A 21,889-nucleotide genomic window follows, 5' to 3' on the forward strand; every position below is an offset into this window, starting at 1 on the left:
GTTGATGGCCAACAAGCTCTTTCGATAGCCGCCTTAACCATCCAAATCGGTTCATTAGTTAAAAAGTTATAAGCCGGTCACACACACACACACACACACACACACACACACACACACACACACACACACACACACACACACACACACACACACACACACACACACACACACACACACACACACATACATACATACATACAGACACTCGGACATCATTCTAAAAATAGTCAGAATAGCTTCCTAGGACCTCAAAACGTCGACATCTGATGAAATTTCGATTTTCGCAAATCGGGGTGAAAACAATAACTTCCCAATTTTTCGAAAATCGTCGATTTTCCTAGCGGGAAGTTAAAAATGGCCGAATAAAAAAAAACACCCACATGTATATTTTACTGTAAATATATTATTTAAGTTGCTTATTCATCCAATTACCTTTCCTTTAAAAGATGATAAGTTAAATTTTTCAACGATTATTATTATAATTGCTGCACTATCAGTTTTCCAAGGTTGCTCATAACGTCATAACATGTATCTACATTACCGAAATAACAAGCAGCCGTTGTATAAGGCATACTTAATGGGACTCCCCCAGTAACCATTTCGAGAGTATAAGAAGACCGTGTTTTAACCGATCGGTACCCAGCAGTTTCTACAAGTTCAACGGAACACTATTGGTAGGAGATTACTACTTTTACATTTTAAATTATTGAAATAGAGTGTAATTCAAATAATAGATATTCGGTAACGGTATTTCTCAGATTTCCTCAAAGAAAAATTGTTATAGAACATTGACGAATTTTGCTAGTAATAGCTATATCTATGCTAAATTTGTAACTAATCAAAACATAATTTTTAGTTTAAGATAAAAATTTTACGGAAAAAAATATTTAGATTATTTTGCTAATACATACGAATGGAAATTAGAAGAATATAGGACAACTACGGACATCGACGAATAGCTAATTCTGAAAAAATTTAATGGAAAATTACTTAATTTATTTATTATTCAGAGACAAAAGTTTTTTATTCATCGCGATCAATTGTATTAGATTTGATAAAATCTTTCAATTCACTTGATTTTATTATTCTATTTCATTTCTTTATTCGTAAAAAGGTGGGGTAGTCATGGGCAGTATACATTTTGGCAATTATTAATTGAATGATTATCAATAAATAATAAGTTTAAATTAATCTCTATTCAGATCACAGAAATCCTAAATCAAAAAAGTTCAAATTGAAAGTAAAATTGTAAAATAAGCTCAAAGACATCGAGACATATAAATAGCTAACAGAATTTTTGCTCAAAGACAATACAAAAATTACGCGTTTACGTAAAGAACTTTTCTTGTATATGCTACGTAAAAGAAAGTTGTATCTTTTACACAGAAAAAAAGGATATCTTGGCGCAAGAAATTTTTTCTTGCCGCAAGAATATTTTTTGCAATTTTGAATGAAAACGAAAATTTTCTTGGTTCAAGAACAAAATTTTCTTAAATTTAGTCATCTTGGCATAAGATTTTTTTTTATTCACCCAATATAATATATGTTTCTTGAAGTAAGAAATATTTTCTTAAAGTGAGAAAAATAAATATTTTGCCCCAATATATAATCAATTGTCCGAAAAGTAAAATATTCTTTGTTTAAGAATAATTTATTTTGAATCGAGATAATTTGTGACTCGAGTCAAGAATTAAAAGTACTCGACTCAATGGTAAGAAATATCTTGGTTCAAGTATTTTGTTGTGTTGCGGCGAGTGAGCGTAGACGTTTGAACCAACAGCAACTGCGTTCACGGCCCAACGCAAAAATTCTCTTGGGAAAGCTAACTGTACTATACTAAAGTGACGGTAGTGTAGACTCTACATTGTACAGTGTGCTTACTGGATATAGGTGAAGTAAACGAACGTTCAGGGAATGATCGGATAGCATAACTGGTAAAGCTCTCGCGTGATGCCGAATCGGTCTGGGTTCGATTCCTACCATGAGCAAACCATTTATTTTTTCTTAAGTTGTTCATAAACCATTAATCGAGGATGTTTATTTCTTATCCCCTCTACTGCCGCATCGTGACATTCTGTATATACACATATAATTTCCTGCTTCACAACATTTAATATTTATACTAGGTTAAATTCACTCAAAAATATAGGACGATATATTTTTTCAAGTAGAGTCATTTATTTTCTTGAATCGAGACTACATTTTTTTTAAGTCAAGAAAAAAAATCATCAATGGGAGAATTTTATGTCTTCCGTGAAGTAAATATTTGCATGATTCAAGAAAAATTATTTTATTAAGTTAAGATTATAATTTATTTAAATCAAAATTAAAATTTTCTCATTCCAATAGACCGTTGTCTTGAGTCGATAATGTAGTTTTCTCAAACTGAGAGGAAATGTTCTTCTGCCACGCAAAAAAAGTTCTTGGTTTGAGATGTTGATATATATTGTGACAATTTACTATACTCACCAACCAAGACAGAAAAGTATCTTGTTTTGATAGTTTTTTTTACTTGGTTGGAAACAAAATAAATTTGATTTAAAATAATTATTCTTGAATCAAGATTATTTAACTTGAATTAAAATTTAATTATTCTTGACACAATATTTTTATAATATTAGTCGAAGAAAATATTCTCGGATTAAAAAAACCCAATTACTCAGCCCAAGAATAAAAAAATGAAGGCAAAAATTATCTTGGGCCAAGTCAACCTTTTTTTCTGTGTACAGAAAACAATTCAATAACTATTAGAAACAACTCGATAATTTAGCAGAAACATTTTATTCGAATAATTATTCGATTTTTCCAGAAAAAAAGAAAAAATAAGCAAAATGTCACGAGTTATTTTACTGTTATCAATAATTTTATTCATTGGCTGCTTCTATGCTGTTGCAGGACAATGTGACGGCCATTGGGTAAGTAATAATAATTATTATACGGTAAAACAATAAAATCAAATAAAGACAATGAGCTTTTGATTGTGACTCATTATTTTAATTTCAATAAAATCGGCAGGAATTTCTAGGTAGATTTTTTTGTAATCTAGCTATTGCATTTGTCCTCATAGTTGATTTTTCAAGGAATTTTGTGACAACCTATCATAATTCGTTCCGTAGGGTTCAAAAACACCATTTATAAAAAAATTCATGTATGTATGTTCATACCCCGTTCAATTTTCGGTCGATTTTTATTTATTTTTTATATATGTATTTTATTTTATATATATGTCGTAGTCTTCTTGCGGCGCTTGATGTATAACTTCATTATACACAATCTGACTAACTTATCCATCTGACGTTTCACGAAATGCCTCAGTGCAGTCAGTGCAGTGATGATATAACACTACTCATATATATATATATACATATATATATTAGGGTGCTTTTATTTTTGCGACTATTTTTTTTTTTTTCGCTCCCATTCCGAAATTTTGTTGGAAATACCCCCCAAAAAAATCCCTGAGAGTTTGAGCCCTTAATATTAATATTAAGTCCTCGACCACAGCGTGTGAAGATTTCCCATTTAAAATACACGTAAACTTGGGTTTTTATTTTTTAAACTTCTATAACTCCGCGGCATTTTATGATATCATCTCGCCCAAAGTCGCGATTTTCTCAGAATTAAATGCTCTACAAAAGTGCCCATTGTCGCGAAGTCGTTACTCATATAGGTGGGGTACTACGGACCGCTAAATTGAATTTTTTCATAGAATTCTTGTTTTTTCTCTCATTATCTCATAAACAACAAGACCTACAGAAAAAATGCAAACGACAACATTATAGGAAATTTAATTTCCTACAAAAAAGGTCCTTAGCACCGAATCACTTAGATTGATATTTTTTGAGATATTAATTATTGAAGTTTACGCAGCATTGAATTCCCATAAAAAGTCGAATCAAATCTTAGAAAATATTGATTTTTTATTTGACTAATATCTCAGAAAATATCAATCTGAGTGATTTGGTGCTAAGGACCTTTTTTGTAGAGAATTGAAATTCCTATAAAATTATCATTCACATTTTTTCTGTAGGTTTTGTTGTTGAGAGAAAAAACAAGAATCCTATGAAAAAATTAAGTTTAGCGGTCCGTACTACCCCACCTGTACGAGTTACGACTTCGCGACCACGAGCACTTTTGTAGAACATTTAATTCTGAGAAAATCGCGACTTTGGGCGAGATGATATCATAAAATGCCGCGGAGTTATAGAAGTTTAAAAAATAAAAACCCAAGTTTACGTGTATTTTAAATGGGAAATCTTCACACGCTGTGGTCGAGTACTTAATATTAATATTAAGGGCTCAAACTCTCAGGGATTTTTTTTGGGGGTATTTCCAACAAAATTTCGGGATGGGAGCGAAAAAAAAAAATAGTTGCGAAAATAAAAGCACCCTAATGTATATATATATATATATATATATATATATATATATATATATATATATATATATATATATATATATTAGACCGGTTCAAAAAAATCGACTATTTTTTTTTTTTCAAAACCCGCAGTGAAATATCTTGCTAGTCATAAAAAAAGAAGCCTGTGAAAACGGGAGCTCTTAATATCAATTTCGAAAGGTCGCTCATCGTAAATTTCTATTTTACGTTTAAATAACATGGAAAAAAAAACTTTTTTAGTTTGGAATTTTTCACCTCAGCAATGGCTCATTGTACGAATAAGCCCAGCATATATTTTTGTAGGGAATTTAACGCTCTACAGAAAAAGTCTCCTATCATTTTTCGACAAATCCATCTGTTCAAAAGTTATTGGAGCTCAAAGTCAAGTAAGAGTAAATTTTGAGATCTTTTTACTTTTCCGGCAAAACTATCAAACTTATTATAAAATGTCATAAAATCATTTTTGTAAACAATTTTATTTTCTACAAATTATCATTGATAAATTTTTTTCAAATTCTGCATTGTTTTCTAGTTATTTCCATTTTAATGCCAAGCTCCTAAAAAAAAATAGTGTTCTGATCGATTTTAAGAGCTTGACATTAAAATAAAAATAACTAGAAAAAAATGCGGAATTCAAAAAAACTTCATTCAAAATAACTTCTAGGGAATAAAATTGTCCACAAAAAGGGTTGAATGATATTTTGTAATAGGTCTGATAGTTTCACCGGAAAAGTAAGAAAATCTCAAAATTTAATATGAATTCGACTTCAACCTCAAATAACTTTTGAACAAATAGATTCCTCAAAAAATGATAAGAATCTTTTTTTGTAGAACATTCATTTCCCTACAAAAATATGCCTGCCAATTATTCCTATGACACATTGTTAGCTACTTATAAAAATCAGAAGATGTAAAAAAAATTTTTTCCATCCCGGGTCAAAAAATTAGATCTGTTTTAAAATAGGGGAGGGTGGGGCAGAGTGGCTCCCCTGAAATTTTGATCAAAAAAAAATTTTTTTTTTTTTTGACTAATTACTATAAATCCGATATGTTTGCGCATTTTTACCCCTACGCATGACATTTGGGGCAAAATGGACAAGCCCGAAATTTTGAAAAAGTGATTTTTTCATATTTTTATCGTCAAATTAAAAAAAAAATTATTATAATTACACATTTCTAGCCCTACGCATGCCACCTGGGGCAAAATGGACCAGCCGAAACTTCCGAAAAAATTATTTTTTCATATTTTTCGGCCGTTTCTCTATGTAAGAGGCAAATTTGGTCACTAAAAATTTATAAAAATTAAATTTTTTTTTTTTAGTTGATAAATTTTTGAAATAAAGTAAAATTACAGAATTGATGTTTTTTTTTATTAAATAAAAATTAGTAATTAAGGTAATCGAGAGTGAACGATTTTTTACGCTTTAAAAAATTTTTATCGAGTAATATAAGACCAAAAATAGTTGTCAAGAGAAAAAAATACATTCTTAATGATGAAAACAATTTAAAAAAAAAAAAAACGAAAAAAAAAATTTTTTTTATCACTTTTTGGAGGGGGGCCATTCTGCCCCAGAAAAAAAAAATAGTATATTACACTACAAGGGCAGAAAGTTAGAGATTCCTGCACTGCGCGTCATGATGCCCGAGGCGAAGCCGAGGGCATCAGACGCGCAGTTCAGGGCTCTCCAATTTTCTGCCCGTGAAGTGTATACCATTTTTCTTTATGCCCGGACGAAAGTACGTTGACAAATCAAAGATGCATAAATTACGTAATGAAGTTTTAGCAGGTATTGATGCCTGCCCCGACATTTGCGGCACGAGCGAAGCGAGTGCTGCTGGTCGGGGGGCAGGCATGAAATACATCGATAAAAAAATCATCATTACACATTTTTAAAAGAAATAATTATCCTGAAGTTAACAGTCAATTAACAATTTTCGGATTTTTTTTTTTTTAAAACCGATTACAAAAAAATAAAAACTAAAAATATACACTTGAAGAAAATTAAAAAAACTGTGGGCGCAACTTTTAAATAATTTTTGATTTTTATAATTTCTAATTTTTTTTAAATTATTAAATTTATTACAAATAATTTTATAGTCTTTATTAATCTTTAGTAAATTTTACTTTTTCAAAAAAACAGACATATAAAATTTCGAATTAATTGTAAACAAGTTTTGAGGTTGTGAATACGAGCAGGAGTGTCCGAAAATCTTGTCAAAGTGACGGTAATATACGTATCACCGGGTAGCAGTGTGCACGAAAAACTCTTTCGTCCCGCTACTGCTTTCTTTCGGCCTGCTGTTATAGATGGCGCGTGAGTAATCCCAGCACGGCACGAACGCTAGATTTTCTGCCGTGAACCCGAGGCCGAACGTACGTACTTTCGGCCGAGGTATAAAGAAAAAATTTTTTTTCAGAATTTTGGAAAAATGTCCATATATTTGTTCGAAATAGGACAAAAGTAAAGTGATCTTATGGTTGAAAGCCACAAAAACTAATAATTGGCTTAGGGGGGCCGCTCTGCCCCACCCTCCCCTAAATGATGAATTCAAATATTTTTTCTTTAATTCAAGTTTATAAATCGTATTTATTTTAGATAAGAATTTAATCTGTTTTTGCCCGTACTATTCCTTATCCAGGCTAATATCAGACTTATTTTCGTATGATATTTAGTCTGTTTTAAATCGCGTTTAGACTAAAAACAGACTTTTTTATTATAATTATTGGTCTGTGTTCAATTGTTTTTAAGGACAAAAACAGACTTTATTTTCTATAATATTTAGTCTGTGTTCAATTGTTTTTAAGGACAAATACAGGACTTTTTATAAATATAAATAATAATAATAATAATAATAATAATAATCTAGATTTATTAATTTATTTTAATTTTCTTGGTATTTAAAACATGCTAATGCGCTTCCATATTAAGATGTCACAGAGAGAAAATGTTGGCTCGAAACCTACCAATTTTTACAATGCTGTCGACTAAACTTGAAACAGGGAGTAAAGCATCCAAAAAATTATCGTGCTCTTACAAAAAATGATTATACTGTATCACATTACTTATTACTCGCGAGAAACTTATCGATGAGCTTCAATATCAATTACTTCCATACATTATAATAATTTTGATGCAGCATAATAATTTTTTATAAGAGCATGGTAATTTTTTGGATACTTTACTTTCTGTTTCAAGTTTGGTCGACAGCATAATAAAAATTGGTAGATTTCGAGCCAACATTTTTCTCCGTAGCACAAAAATTTTGATGTTTTCTTATGCCAAAATATTTTCAATTTTATCCAGTAAATAAGAGAAAATTCTTGACATTTTAAGAGTTGTTTTATCACTTTCATTCAATGATATAAATATTCAATGAAGACAACTAAAAAATTAAGCTGTCAAATTTTCATTAACTGCCGACATTTTTAAACAAAAGATAGTAAATAAATAGTAAATAAAACATAATCAATTCTGCAACTTAATATTTTTTCATAAATATTGCCTATAGATAAAAATTTTATAAGTCCATGATTTAATCTAGTTTTGTCCTTGTAAATTTGCAGAACTAAAATTTTTTAAAGTTCACGAATTAATCTAATTTAGTCTGCTCGTAACGCGTTTGTTTTTTAAAGTAGCAGGTCGAAAACAGCTTAAAATTTTCATAAAAGATCAAAATCAGATCAAATAGTCCAATCAGACTAAAATCAGGTCAAATTTTTCAGTCCGGGTAGATCAAAAACAGATTAAAATTTTTATCGAAGTTCAATAACAGACCAAGTAGTCCAAATACAGTCCAGTTAGACTAAAATCAGATCAAATTTTTCAACCCGGGATGTTATTCGTACGGAAAATAGAAAAGTGCGATGAGGAACCTCCTAATATTAATATTACGAGCTCTAATTTTCACAGGCGTCTTTCTTTATCTAAATGAAACTTTTGAACCTGTTTGGAAAAAAAACAAAAATTTGTTTGTTTTTTAAATCATCCTAATATATTGTAACGTAATATTTCTGAAGACTCAATTAAACCCAATAATTACTCAAAACTTTTTACTCAACAAATTTACTCCAAAACTCAAATTACTCAAAATCGGGCTACGTTACACTTCGACCACCAATCACCCCTCTCATCTCTTCCAGATCCTGACGGGCGCCAGCCGACTTTTATTTCCCCGGTATCGGCAACCGGACTAAACGTACACGTAAATTAAAACCTATAAACTATACCCTTTGGAGATGAGAGACATGACCGGTGGTAGTGGCATGTCCTGGTGCGCTCAGTATGCTAGGTTGTGGAGAGAAGGTCGCGGTTCTTTCAATGCGAAAGAAGCCGATTATTTACATAACAGAAAAGACATAAAATAACAAAACAAAACTAAATAAAATTACCATAAAGATGACGCGAGAGTGACGCGGAGAGCCCAAAAGACCCGCGGTCCAATACTCTCGGTCCATCACGCAAATAAATACCTGGGCAAGACATCGGGAACCTCTCGACGACGACGAATCACAAACTTTATACACTACTAGATAAGATATAAAATAAAATATAAATAAATAATGCGGTAATTTGCGACAACTATCACGACAAATGGCTCCAAGAGCACCCAGAGCCACAAGCTCCAAAACGACAGCAGTCCACGGTCGCGGTCGAGGTCCACCATGGCGACTCTCCGACTCACCACCGCTTACCCTAAAACTCCAAACTCGACTACTGGGTCGACTCGTTCACGAGCAACGCCAAGTCTCCACTTTTCTCCTCAACGGTAGTCACACAACTGTTTCACGATAATCTCCCACTCTAACTCGCCCACTCCATTCCTTCTCTTTCAATCCCACATTCTCGCTTCTCCATCCATTCTTTCCTTCACAAGCATACAAGCCGTGGACTCACGGGCCTTCTCGTAATGTCCCTCCCCGTGATATCCGAAGTTAGCGAATTGTTGGCTTCCTCGAGCATCGCGAACGAGGCCTGCCATCCCCCCAATAACCGTATCCGTACCCCAGCTAACTCCGGGTACCACCACGAAGGGGCGGCGACATCTCAGTCGCACCTCCGCGATCACCACGTCAACCCCGAGGGCTAAGCCTAGACCTAGTCGTCATCACTGGTCGGGAGGCACGTTATCTTGGCCACTATCCGCGACACAGCTAGAAATCCCCCGTTAAATCTACGCTCCATCACACAGACACTCCATATACTCAGCTCACTATCAACCACCCTCAACTCGACACACACAGTCACTTTTTCTCTCACTATCACACAGGCTCACACTTACTCCAACCCTCAACTCCATCCCCTCGGCAATGTAACGTCACAATATATATATTAGGGTGTGTCATTTGAAGGCTACATTTTTAACTTCCCGCTAAGAAAATTGTAAATTTTCAAAAATTCGGGAAGTTATTGGTTACGATCCGATTTACGAAAATCGAATTTTCATCATATGTCGACGTCTTGAGGTCCTAGGAAGCTATTCCGACTACCCGTGTAAAAAAATTATTGTTCATAATGAATTCAAATATAAATTTCGTCTCGAAACTCAGATCGTGACACAAATATGACTTTCATCATGAATTAATATTATCAACTTTAATCACGTCAAAATTATGACTCAGTAAAATTTAAATCCAAGTGATCCGAAGTTCATTCACTAAATTAATTTTACAATCGAAACTGATTTACGTAAATTAAGTACTTGATAGAAGAAGTTCATTGGTAATTTCTGAGTCGATAAATATGACAAAAGGTTTAATGCAGTAAAAAATCAGTCAAGTTTCTATCGAAGTCATCCCAAGTCCAATCCAAAGACGTAATAAATTAATTTTATAATTGGTACTGATTTACTAGACGAAAAGTTGGAGTAAATTCATGATGAAAGTCATATTTGTGTCACGTTCTGAGTTTCGTCATGAAATTCAAACTTAAATTCATTATGAACGAAAATTTTTTTTACACGGGTAATTTCATGGTGATGTCCGAGTGTATGAATGTATGTATGAACGTACGTACGTATGTAAATACCTGTATCTTTTGAACGGATAAACCGATTTTGAACTTTAAGGTGTCATTCGACGCGGCTTGTCAATATTTTGAAGCTGTAAGAAATTGAGCTTGATCGGTAGGGCTCGTTCAGAGATATTCAAAAAATAAATTTTTTTCAAAAATGTTTTTTTTGGATAACTTTTAATGTGCTCGATGGATTGATCCCAAAATCGACTGGGCTCTAGCGCTATATAAGCCACGTCGAATGCCACCATAACCATCAAAATCGGTTCATTCATTCAAGAGAAACCGTTGTCGAAAGAATTAAAAAAAAAAAAATTTTTTTTGAAATATCTCAAAAACGACGCAATAAATTAAATTCGAAACTTGATCAGCTTTAGAACTTGATAAAACGCGTCGATTGCTACCTTAACCGTCTCAATCGATCGATTCGTTTGAGAGATATCGTGGAAGAAAAAATGGTGAAAAACGTTTTTTTTTCGAAAACAACAGCATACAAACGAATTTTCGAGCTCGAAGAGCTTTTTTTTATATCCATTTTTTATATTTTTTTTATATTTATATCCTTTTAAATATAGTGGAAACCTAAACATGCAAACCCTTCAAGAAGACAATTTATAGATAAATTGAGAAAAATATAGATAGCCCGAACTGGGAATCGAACCCAGGCCAATTCGGTATCGCGCCGAGTGCTCTACCAGTTAAGCTATCCGGCCCTCTACTATATTCCATTCAATTTGATCTATAACTTATTGAGCCACACCGTCCATCGTACGGTAATACACCATTAAAATATAGTGGAAACCTAAACATGCAAACCTCTCAATAAGACAATTTATAGATAAATTGAGAAAAATATAGATAGTTTTTTGAAAATTTTTTAGAAATGGCTTGATCAATCGATTCCGAAATCTTATCAGCTTTAGAATTCTATAAAACGCGTCGATTGCCGCCTCAACCATCTCAATCGGTTTATTCGTTCGAGAGATATCGATCGAAAAAGAAATAGTGGAAAACGGTTTTCTTCGATTATCTTCGAAGTGACTCATCCGATCAATTCCAAAATTTGATTAGCTTTCGAACTTGATAAAACGCGTCGATTGCCACGTTTACCGTCTCAATCGGTCAATTCATTTGAGAGATATCGTTGGAGAAAAAATCGTAAAAAACGATTTTTTTTTAAACAACGGCATACAAAAGTATTTTCGAGCTCCAAGAGCTCAATTTCATCGCAAATTTTATAATAAATTAATATCATAATTTTCTATTTTCAGTGTAGTTGGCTCTCTCAGTGTGGCTGTAGAGGTTACGCTTGTAAGAGCGGTACTTGCGCAAAGGTGCCTCTTCGGGAATTCGCCGAGAATCTCTAAAAGTGAAGTTTTACAAATTTTCTGTCAGGAGTATACGACAATTTCAAAATTGTAGATTTTTGTTACAAAAAATGGCACCTTATGAATATTGTAATATTGGTCTTATTCAATACTAATAAATATGATAATAATAATAAAAATTTATTGAAGTTATTATTCATGAACCTTGGAAGAAAAAAATACTTTTTGTAGCTCTTTAAAAATGGAGTCGTGTTTTATTACTGAGTCGCAATGCTGTTATTGCCGGCGATTTATGTTAAATAAAGTAGAGTGAGATCTATTTCATAGCAATAAAAGATGGTTGATCCGATGGAGGGCCGGACTAACGATGTGGAATATCACGGAAAAAAAATAAATATCTTTTTGTTTAATTATTTTATGGGTTCGTTTAAAAAAGTTATTCCAAAAGCCTTCAATGAGACCTGTACTTTGTATCAAGGATTAGTTCGAATGAGATGGTACACTTAGAAAATTAAATAATTGGGTTTATTGTGCTAAATTTTAATTTTCAATTATCTAGAATGATTGAAACGTTTTTAAATGCAAAAATAGTTACACAGAGAAGAAAATATAGTAAATTTCACAAAAAAATATGAGAATAATTCCTACATTTGGATAGTAATCTTGAAACGCTTATGATTTATATGAAAAATTCATCAACAGATAGGCTTATTTTACAAGTCGTTTAGTAATTTCTCATATACTGGTTATGGAAAATCTCTTATATTGCATAATAATTTGTAGTTATATTTAGTAAATTGAACTATCCCAGTTAGTATGTTTTATTATATTAGAATGGAAAAAAATTAAATTATATCCCGACAGGAAATTACTGAGGGAATGCCCACTGTATGTATCTGGCCCTAATTGGGTCCCAATGGGGAATTCCCAAGAGGGAAATCCCCATGAGGGCCCAATCAGAACCCAATTGGGAAATCCCAAACAAAAATAAAATAATTTATGGTCGATATTTCCCAATTGGGGCCTGAGCGGGGTCTAAGTGGGAAAACCCAACGTGAAAATAAAAAAATATTGTAATTTTTCCCAATTGGGTTCTTTGTGGGGCCTAAGTGATAAATCCCAACGTAAAATTAAAAAAAATATTGTAATTTTTCCCTATTGGGTTCTGTGTGGGGCCTAAGTGGGATATCCCAACATAAAATTAAAAAAAATATTGTAATTTTTCCCAATTGGGTTCTGTGTGGGACCCAAGTGGAAAATCCCAACGTGGAAATAAAAAAAATTAATGTAATTTTTCCCTATTGGGTTCTGTGTGGGACCTAAGTGGGATATCCCAACGTCAAATTAAAAAAAATATTGTAATTTTTCCCAATTGGGTTCTGTTTGGGACCCAAGTGGGATATCCCAACGTAAAATTTAAAAAAATATTGTAATTTTTCCTAATTGGGTTCTGTGTGGGACCCAAGTGGGAAATCCCAACATGAAAAAAAAAAAAATTAATGTAATTTTTCCCTATTGGGTTCTGTGTGGGGCCTAAGTGGGATATCCCAACGATAAAATAAAAAATTTTTTTTCACCTTTTTTAGGGGGTATCCTATTTTGGCCGTTTAAAATAAAAATATTTTTTTTAACGGCAGCTGAAAACACTTCTATACACTCCGAATACCATTTTTTGGTTTTTTCGTCTGTTATTCTTTGGTATCATAATAAATATACTATTTACACTCACGCGATCACATACGTGGGTCAGCGCAGTGGATAACATCAGAGACTTTGAATCGGAAGGATGCAGGTTCGAGCCCAACAGTCACCGGGATTTTTTCATTAATTTAAATCATGTACACTTCTTCTAAATAATGCTCCTAGTACATTAAATTACAATTCGTATTTAATTACAATTATTTTTCTTTTTTTGCATTTTAATATTTTTTCTAACAGGGATGCCCTAGTGGGATCTCTTGGGGATTTCCCCATTGGGGCACAAGTAGGATTTCTTCATTGGGGTACAAGTGGGATTTCCCTATTGGGGCACAAGTGGGATTTCCCCATTGGGGCCCAATAGGTCTCTGCGTGACATCCCTATGTACGGCCCCAATTGGGAATCCCAACGGGGGCCCAAGTGGTCGCACCTAAAAATTTCTAGTCGGGTATTTTTATTAGCGTTTAACTTTTTATTATTATTGCTAGCATTTTTATTAATATTGTTGTTTATGTCGTTTGTATTGGTGTTGACGTTGATTTTTTTTTTTCAAAAAATCACGTGTTTTAACCGAGATTCGAACCCTGACCTCCCGCGCCCGAGTCCTTTCCTATGTCTGACAGATCGATGTCTCCTTCTCGACTAGAATTTTTCATAAGGGCCTGACGAAGTCCTTATCGGGTTAACCTTATTTCGGTAACTGTTTAGAATCGCGGCTCCACCTGTTTATATCAAGCAAAAATCCAAAATTATTCAAATTGCCAAGAGACTTGTTTCATTCTCTGGCATTTGTCGGCGGATTAAAGATATACTTGCTTATTTAGGTGTTATTTAAGCATTAATTAATAGTACGTGTATACCAAAGGTATAAAATTAGCTTGATTTACAGATTTAGTTTGAAATTTTTTTGTTCCGTGCTACACTGCACCATTTGACATATTTTTCTTTTAATTGTATGTATTGACTCTTAAGTCAACCACCAAAACTTAAGATATATGCCTATTTGCCATAATTTCTGTAGTTTCGTCCTAAGTACGTTAACGGACTCGTCAGTAAGGCTATGTTAACGCACTCTTGCCTTAGACTACATCTCTTACTAGTACGAGCCGGCGTGAAACTGTGTTGCGGGCTTCAGCCAGACACTATACTAGCAAAGGAAGACGGATAACGTCCAAACTACTTGTAACTAAGTGCTAGGTGAGCTGTTGTACACCGTTAGTGTATTGAAATAACAGAAATATGCCAATTTTCACTATACAAGAGCTCAAAAAATATTTTTAACTCTTAGTTAGACCTTTCTATCGCCACCGTCCATCTTACGGTATTAATAAAATTAATTATTTGTATTTATTAGAAATTTATTAAATTTATTTTGGAAAATTAGCATAATTTGTGTCATTTTTTATCAATATTGCGCACTTTAGTTACAAGGTTCGGATAGATATCTTGTGTTTGAGACATAAATGCATACAGAAAATTCTTTCCGCCGTGTAGCAAAACACGTGGAAAAAGTTTAATTATAGATCTTTGATGTGTGAGCACTTGGAACTTTGGAAAATGCGTGGAATCGCTATTGTCAACATTTACCCTTATTTCAAATAATGTCCCGATCAGAGTATCCTGAAGAGGATCCTGATATGGATGTAACGATTAAGACCCATGAGGTCCTTATTAGGATTGCTTTATTACTAATAAGTTATTAGTAATTATTTTTAAAAAAATATTAAATTGCAAAAAAAAATAAGAGAATTTTAATTCGATCGAGAATGTTATCTATTGTATTGAGAGCATTAATTAGAGGAAGTAAACATATTTTTTTATTGATGAAAAAATCCCGATAACTGCTGGGCTTAAACCTGCGTCCTTCCGATTCAAAGTCCTCGATGCTATCCACTGAGCTGACATACACATGTGATCTTGAAAGTGTAAATATAATAATCATTATGATGTCAAAAAATAACTGATGAAGAAGTAAAAAATCTGTGCTAAAATGATTGACGTGATTTTTATATAATATTCTTTTGTACTTTTTTCAATTTTTAGCCTGTAAATGAAATATTTAAAGGGATGGGATAACTTTTTTTTTAATAAGGATATCCAGATAAGGTCCTGATCAGGAATTCGTCAGGTTGACCAGATGACAAATAAATTTTTTTTTGATAAGGATATCCAGATAAGGTCCTGATCAGGAACTCATCAGGTTGACCCGATGGCAAATAACTTTTTTTTTAATAAGGATATCCAGATAAGGTCCTGATCAGGAACTCATCAGGTTGACCCGATAGCAAATAACTTTTTTCAACTTCCCGCTAAGAAAATTGACGATTTTCGAAAAATTGAGAAGTTATTGTTTTCACCCCGATTTTCGAAAGTCGAGTTTTCATCAGATGTCGACGTTTTGAGGTCGTAGGAAGCAATTCTAACTATTTTCAGAATGATGTCCGAGTGTCTGTATGTATGTGTGTGTGTATGTTTATATGTAAACTCTTTATAACTTTTTAACTAATAAACCGATTTGGATAGATAAGGTGGCAATTGAAAGAGTTTGTTGACCATCAACTTTTCTGAATATTTCAGATCATTTGATCAAGTAGACTCGAAAATATTGGCGAATTACGAAAAAAAAAAATTTGTTTTTTTTAGTTTTTTATTGATTTCTCAGAAACGACTTATACGATCGATTTCAAAATCTAATCAGCTCTAGAACTTAATAAAACGCGTCGATTGCCGCCTTAGCCATCTCAATCGGATAATTCGTTCGAGAGTTATCGCGGGAGAAAGAAATGGTAAAAAACGGTTTTTTGCGAATATCTTCGAAACAACTGAACCAAACAATTTCAAAATTTTATCAGCTGTAGAACTTAATAAAATTCGCCGATTGCCGCCTCAACCATCAATATCGGTCAATTCGTTCCTGAGATATCATGGGAGAAAGAAATGCTAAAATCGGTTTTTTTCGAAAACAATGGCACACAAAAGTATTTTCGAGCTCGAAAATGTATCCACAGCAACGTTTTCGAGCTCAAGGAGCGGGAAGTTTCGGGGCTGGCCCGCAGGGTCAACCGATAGACAGATTTTTTTTTATGTGGGGACATAATAAAATTTATATATTATTATGTCCCGACATAAAATTAAATCAAAATGCATAGTAGGAGATACAAAATATTCTAAGTTATCATTATGTTCAGAGATAAATTTAATTATTTATTATTATGTCGGGACATAATAATATATAAATTTTATTATGTCCCCACATAAAAAAAACATTGTATTATAATTATGTGTAGACTCAATATCTATTCGGTTCACCAAACTTTTCGACAATAGAAATATTTAAAATTATGCTAGTACATAATAATAACTCGAACATTAAAATTTCTTTCCCTACATAAACGAAATGGTTTAATTTTATTATGCGTTGATATAAAAAAAAATTAATGAAAAAACTTTATGTCACAGCTCATAATTTTAATTGAGAATAATACTATTAGTCCGGGAGCCAGCGACAGATTTACATGACCAATTTCCTCTCAAGCGATAATTAGAGGAATGCATCAGAGTGTTGTGTTATAAAGCTACGTGAACGTCAGCTTGGGTTCCGTGGGTGGGTTGAGCGGTGATAGCCTCCCACGCACGAAAAAAAAAAAAAATGTTTAGTCATTTCCTCCCACCTGAAAACACGTTAAATTGTTCGCTAATCCAACATCTTGAAGAAAGATAACAATCAGCTGACTGCAGCACGGTGGATTATACGTCAGCTGATCGCTCGAACGCGAAAAAAAATTTTTTACTTTCAGTCATTTCCTCTCATCTAAAAATTTACCTGATGGTAGCTTATACACAACTATGAAGAAATATATACGTCAGCTGGCTGTATCCCGGTGGAAAAACCGTCAGCTGATACTTTGAAAGTTATAACGCAAGCGGTAGGTGGGAGCATCTAACGCCTAATTAAATGCATCAGCTGACGAGGTTTCCCCCGACTTACCGCCAGCTGATTTTTTTTATTAATTACAGCAGAGTACTAAAAATCAGCTCATAAATTTTTATCTGGGAGGAAATGACGTATCTCGAATTATTGAGTGTTACACTCTAATTTTATGGGAATTCAATGCTACGTAAACTTCAATAATGAATATCTCAAAAAATATCAATCTGAGTGATTCGGTGCTAAGGACCTTTTTTGTAGGAAATTAAATTTCCTATAAAGTTGTCCTTTGCATTTTTTTTGTAGGTCTTGTTGTTTATGAGATAATGAGAGAAAAAACAAGAATTCTATGAAAAAACTCAGTTTAGCGGTCCGTACTACCCCACCTATATGAGTTACGACTTCGCGACAATGGGCATTTTTGTAGAGCATTTAATTCTGAGAAAATCCCGGCTTTGGACGAGATTATATCATAAAATTCCGTGGAGTTATAGAAGTTTAAAAAATAAAAACCCAAGTTAACGTGTATTCCCTGTGGAAAAGGTCTTATAAAATCTCATAAAAAAAATTGGCTATGAGAAAACGATCAGTATTTGTCCGCGAAAAATCTCAAAAATTCTTATACAATTATTTTCTCATAGATGGTGCATCAAAAAAAATTTTTTCTTAAAATTCTCATATAAATCATCAGAATCTATAAGAAACAGAAGCTGTAATATTGTGATTATAAGTATTTATAAGTTTTCGAAAAATGTAAAGTTTACAATTGAGTAGATTTTGGAAATGAATAAGATTGTATGAGACGATTTCTGAAGTAATCATACAAGATTTGATACTGATAGCATTCTAACTAAAACTTACAAAAATATTTTTGTAAGTTTTAGTTAGAAAGCTATTACTTATAAAATATTATGGAGTACTTATGAGATTTTATAAATAATTTCCGTTTACATAAAATATTAATTTTATCAGATTCATTCAAAAATAATTGCTTAACTTCATTTTTTTAACTTCCCGCTAAGAAAATTGAAAATTTTCAAAAATTCGGGAAGTTATTGGTTTCGGTCCGATTTGCAAAAACCGAATTTCTATCAAATTTGGACGTTTTGAGGTTCTAGGAAGCTATCCTGACTAATTTCACGATGATGTCCGAGTGTATGTATGTGTGTACGCACGTACGTACGTACGTACGTTCGTACGTACGTACGTATGTATGTATGTAAATATTCATAACTCTTGAACGGATGAACCGATTTTGATCGATGAGGTGTCATTCGACGCGGCTTGTTAATGTCTTGAGGCCGTAAAAATTTGAACTTAATCGGTAGGGTGCGTTCAGAGATATTTCAAAAATAAAATTTTTTCAAAAATGTTTTATTTGGATAACTTCCAATTTGCTCGATGGATTGATTCCAAAATCTAATCAGCTTTAAAACTCTATAAGCCGCGTCGAATGCCACCTCAACCATCAAAATCGGTTCATTCGTTCAAGAGAAACCGTTGACGAAAGAATTAAAAAAAAATTTTTTCCTTGGTTTTTTTGAAATTTCTCAAAAACGGCTGAATAAATCAATTTCAAAATTCGACCAGCTTTAGAACTTGATAAAACGCGTCGATTGCCGCCTCAACCATCAAAATCGGTTAATTCGTTCGCGAGATATCGTGGAAGAATGAAATGCTAAAAAATGGTTTTTTACAAAACAATGACATACAAAAGTATTTGCGAGCTCGAAGAGCTCGAAAATATATTCACAATAATGTTTTCGAGCTCAGCGAGCTCGAAAACAGCGGGAAGTTTTGGGGCTGGCCCGCAGGGTCAACTGACAGACCGATTTTTTAATAAGAATTTACACCAAAAATACTAATATTATGACTTTTTCTTGTCCTTTGAATATTTTAACTGTTCGGAGATGAGTGAAAATATAAGTTTTTATGTGATTTTTTACAAACCCAGTAATGTATCTTGCCCCATTTTTTTTTTTTTTCGTGCAAGATACATTATTTTTTTGTAGCAATATTGCATTTTTTTGGTTAAACAGAATAAAATTTCTCGGAACAAGTACTATTCTTTTCACGCAAATTTTTTTGTATTCTCCGACCAAAATAACAAAAGTTGCTTAAGCCAAGAGAAAAAAATTTCTCGGGAGAAAAGATCGATATGGAGAAGGGGAAAGTCACCGGTGCTAAGCAGCAGCAGCGGGAGTAGTTCGGTGCTCGCCACGAGATCGCGCCTACGATTTGTAGTGTCCCTGGTAAGACATTTATTTCAGAAGTGTTATATTTCAAATTTCAATACGATTTTATTCGAGTACTCCTTTGTCATTTGACAGACCAATAAGTACCTGTTTGGGTTGTACTATGGTATATCCCATAATACATCATGACTTTAATATTTAATATTAATGTATACTTGAGTAATTTTTGATGAATAAATGAACTGACTCAATTTCATAGATTTTTCGTGAATAGATTGCTAAGGATTTTCCGCGTAAATACTCATACAAATATTCTTGAGTATACATAATAAAAACTTTTTGAATTCATGCTAAAAAATTCAATAATTTAGAATATAAACCTTAATCAATACTAAAGAAACTATAACTTAATCAATCTCATAAATTTTTTCGTTACTATATGGAAAATTACAGTTCTCACATTGATTAATCAGTATCAAATCTTGTATGATTACTTCAGAAATCGTCTCATACAATCTTAAAATTACCGTAAATTTACGGTAAATCAGGTCTGCTAGGGTTGTTTACTATTTATTTAGTGTCTTTTGTTTAAAAATGTCGACAGTTAATGAAAGTTTTGACAGCTTTGACCCGGGTTTTAATGTGAAAGACTCAAGAGAAAAATTTGCTGGAAGAAGATATATGTGAAGGAGGAGAAAGTCACCGGTGCCAAGCAGCAGTGGAAGTAGTTCAGTGCTCGCCACTAGATCGCGCCCAACCTATTATTGTCCTGTCCCTGGTTAGATAGGTATTTCAGAGTTCTTATATTCTATACTTACAAACAATTCTGGCACGGGTACTTCTCTGTTATTTGACAGAGTGACAAGTGCCTGTTTCGATGGTCATATAGTAGATGCTATATTACATTGTGACAATAATGTCAAATATTTTAGTTTTCTTGAAAAAATTGTTTTACAATCCAGAAACATAAAATACGTTTCAGGTAATGAAAACAATTGATTTTTGTATTCAATAATTGCTCTTGAATATTCTTAAAATAATATATTTCGGTAAATTTTTTTTTTTTTTTAGTATTCATTTACACTGAAGACCCTCTGGTTTGAGTATGGATTCACTCTGACCCCACTCTGGAAACATTCTGGGAACACTTTGGATTTACTCCGTATCCGCTCTGGAAATACTCTGAGTTCACTCTCAGAAAAGGGCACCTAACCATTCTGGAAATACTCTGGAGTCCGTATGGTTGCATCGTGTTACCAGAATATTTCCAGAGTGTATCCAGAATGTTTTTAATACCGCAAGGGTATTCAATAAATTTATTTACTTCAAACTTCAAAGAAACATTTTTCCTTTTTCCCAGGTAAAGACTTATGTAGAAAGATATTGTCTTTAAGCTCTCTGATTTCGGTACAATTTGAGTATAAATCGTGCTTGGAATAGATATTTTTTCAGTATCATTTAAGTATGAAAAATTCAAAAACATACTCAAAACATGAGACGATTTGAGTATAATCTGGGTATAAATAAACTTTTATCAACTATTGGTATGTGAGATTTGTATCTAGTATTAATGAGTGTGGTGGCGTTGTACCCTCTAACCTAACATGTCGCCTTATATACGCGTTGCAACTAACAAATTGTTTTTATGCTTGTTGAAATAATTAAAAAAAAAATATAGTGTTATAGAAAAATTATAAAAAAAGTGGGACTTGCTAAATTCTACCTAACCTATAACCAAACAAGCTGCTTACATATCACGATAGTATATAATATGTAGAATCGTAAACTATAGATCAGTCCGTATTTACTAATATTTGATAAGCCGCCGATCAATAATCGATAAACTGTTTATTAATATTTAATGAACTGTGTCTTAATATTTGATAATGACCGACTTGGGAACAATCTAAGTAAACCGTTTATCAAATATTGATAAATTTAATTAATATCTGATAAATTTTTTTCTCAGTGTGTAATTGATTTATACATTGCCAGATGACAGTGCATACGTGATTTTTAATATAATGATATGATAGAATAAAACACAAAAATGCGTCACGACGTCATACGATCTTTAAGAATAAGATATGATAATTTTATCACTTATTTACTAATTATGGTTTAAAGATAATATACCATGAGTTGTTAATTATACTGTGATATATATATATATATATATATATATATATATATATATATATATATATATTTACATAAATATTGCCTGTGTATATGTGTGTCTGGTATATGCACGTATGTTTATGTACATAAATGTGTGTACGCTTTCACTAGTGACATCTCAAAGTCTACTCTTGACTATCAACTTAAT

At 32.7% G+C, this 21,889-nt stretch overlaps 1 long non-coding RNA gene across 1 annotated transcript; it reads left to right on the forward strand.

The window, feature by feature from the left end:
• Positions 1–523: 523 nt before the first annotated feature.
• Positions 524–11,892, forward strand: LOC130677368 (uncharacterized). Its single transcript, XR_008991585.1, has 3 exons — positions 524–674; positions 2,810–2,915; positions 11,682–11,892. It is a non-coding gene; the product is annotated as an uncharacterized LOC130677368 (long non-coding RNA).
• The last annotated feature ends 9,997 nt before the right edge of the window (positions 11,893–21,889 follow it).

Source organism: Microplitis mediator, chromosome 11 (genome assembly GCF_029852145.1).
Source record: "Microplitis mediator isolate UGA2020A chromosome 11, iyMicMedi2.1, whole genome shotgun sequence".
Lineage (NCBI taxonomy): Eukaryota > Metazoa > Arthropoda > Insecta > Hymenoptera > Braconidae > Microplitis > Microplitis mediator.